We start from the raw sequence: 2785 nt of genomic DNA, 5'->3' as shown, positions 1-2785 counted from the left end.
GTTGCCCGGAACGTAGAAATGACCATTACTTTCACACTGGTTGCAATTACTCCTGTTATACAATGGAAATACTGTTGCTTTTTTATTGTATTTTATGCTTCTGGCGTTTAATTCTAAGTCCCTAGCTATTCGATCTGGTGGAGCAACGCCCTATAGTGAAGCCTAGGTTGCCCGGAACGTAGAAATGACCATTACTTTCACAATGTTTGCAATTATTCATTTTATACGATGGAAAAACTGTTGTACTTATATTGTATTTTATCCTTCTGACGTGGAATTCTAAGTCCCCAGCTATTCGATCTGGAGGAGCAACGCCCTAGATTGAAACCTAGGTTACCTGGAACGTAGAAATGACCATTACTTTCACACTGCTTGCAAATAAACGTTATATGCGATGGAAAAGCTGTTGTATTTATATTTTATTTTATGCTTCTGCCGTTGACTTCTTAGGGCCTAACTATTTGATCTGGTGGAGCACCGCCCTAGAGTGAAGCCTAGGTTGCCCGGAACGTAGAAATGACAATAACATTCACACTGGTTGCAATTATTCGTTTTATACGATGGAAAAGCTGTTGTATTTATATTGTATTTTATGCTTCTGGCGTTGACTCCTTAGGCCCTAACTATTCGCTCTGTTGGAGCCACGCCCTAGAGAGAAACCTAGGTTGCCCGGAACGTAGTGATGACCATTAATTCCACGCTGGTTCCAATTATTCCTGTTATACGATGGAAAAGCTGTTGTATTTTTATTGTATTTTATGCTTCTAGCGTTTAATTCTAAGTCGCTAGCTATTCGATCTGGTGGAGCAACGACCTAGAGTGAAGCCTAGGTTGCCCGGAACGTAGAAATGACCATTACTTTCACACTGTTTGCAATTATTCATTTTATACGCTTGAAAAGCTGGTGTACTTATACTGTATTTTATTCTTTTGGTGTTGACTTCTAAGGCCCTAGCTATTCGATCTGGTGGAACAACGCCCTAGAGTGAAGCCTAGGTTGCCCGGAACGTAGAAATGACCATTACTTTCACACTGTTTGCAAATATATATTGTATGCGATGGAAAAGCTGTTGTATTTATATTTTATTTTATGCTTCTGGCGTTGACTTCTTAGGCTCTGACTATTTGATCTGGTGGAGCACAGCCCTAGAGTGAAGCCTATGTTGCCCGGAACGTAGAAATGACCATAACATTCACACTGGTTGCAATTATTCGTTTTATACGATGGAAAAGCTGTTGCCTTTTTATTGTATTTTAGGCTTCTGGCGTTTAATTCTAAGTCCCTAGCTATTCGATCTGGTGGAGCAACGCCCTAGAGTGAAGTCTAGGTTGCCCGGAACGTAGAAATGACCATTACTTTCACACTGTTGGCAATTATTCATTTTATACGCTGGAAAAGCTGGTGTACTTATATTGTATTTTATTCTTCTGGTGTTGACTCCTTAGGCCCTAACTATTTGATCTGGTGGAACAACGCCCTAGAGTGAAGCCTAGGTTGCCCGGAACGTAGAAATGACCATTACTTTGACACTGTTTGCAAATATACATTATATGGGATGGAAAAGCTGTTGTATTTATATTTTATTTTATGCTTCTGACGTTGACTTCTTATGCCCCAACTATTCGATCTGGTGCAGCAACTACCTAGAGTGAAGCCTAGGTTGCCCGGAACGTAGAAATGTCCATTACTTTCACACTGTTTGCAATTATTCATTTTATACGCTGGAAAAACTGGTGCACTTATATTGTATTTTATTCTTCTAGTGTTGACTTCTTAGTCCCCAACTATTCGATCTGGTGGAATAACGCCCTAGAGTGAAGCCTAGGTTGCCCGGAACGTAGAAATGACCATAACATTCACACTGGTTGCAATTATCCGTTTTATACGATGGAAAAGCTGTTGCACCTTTATTGTATTTTATGCTTCTGCCGTTTACTTCTAAGTCCCTAGCTAATCGATCTGGTGGAGCAACGCCCTAGAGTGAAGACTAGGTTGCCCGGAAAGTAGAAATGACCATAACTTTCATACTGGTTGCAATTATTCGTTTTATACGACGGAAAAATTATTGTATTTATATTGTATTTTATGCTTCTGGCGTTGACTTCGATGTCGCTAGCTATTCGATCTCGTGGAGCAACGCCCAAGAGTGAAGCCTAGGTTGCCGGAACGTAGAAATTACCATTACTTTCACACTGTTTGCAATTATTCCTGTTATACGATGGAAAAACTGTTGGATTTTTATTGCATTTTGTACTTCGGGCGTTGACTTCTAAGGCCCTAACTATTCAATCTGTTGGAGGAACGCCCTAGGGTGAAGCGTAGGTTGCCCGGAAAGTGAAAATGGCAATAACTTTCATAGTGGTTGCAATTATTCGTTTTATACGATGGGAAAACTGTTGCATTTATTTTGTATTTTAAGTTCCTGGTGTTGACTTCTCAGGCCCTAACTATTCGATCTGGTGGAGCAACGCCTCGCAGTTATACCTAGGACGCCCGGAACGTAGAAATGGTCGTCACTTTCACACTGGTTGCAATTATACGCTTTATACGATGGAAAAGCTGCTGTATTTATATTGTATTTTATGCTTCTGGCGTTGACTTCTTAGGCCCTAACTGTTCGACCTGGTGGAGAAGCGCCCTAGAGTGATGCCTAGCTTGCCCGGAACGTAGAAATGACCAGTACTTTCACACTGGTAGCAATTATCCGTTTTATACGATGGAAAAGCTGTTGTATTTATATTGTATTTCATGCTTCTGGCTTTGACTCCTTAGACCCTAACTATG

This window comes from Calliopsis andreniformis, unplaced genomic scaffold (assembly GCF_051401765.1).
Source record: "Calliopsis andreniformis isolate RMS-2024a unplaced genomic scaffold, iyCalAndr_principal scaffold0018, whole genome shotgun sequence".
In the NCBI taxonomy this organism is placed as follows: Eukaryota; Metazoa; Arthropoda; class Insecta; order Hymenoptera; family Andrenidae; genus Calliopsis; species Calliopsis andreniformis.
The sequence above is the reverse complement of the archived record's forward strand: the minus strand, read 5'-3'. Positions refer to the sequence as shown.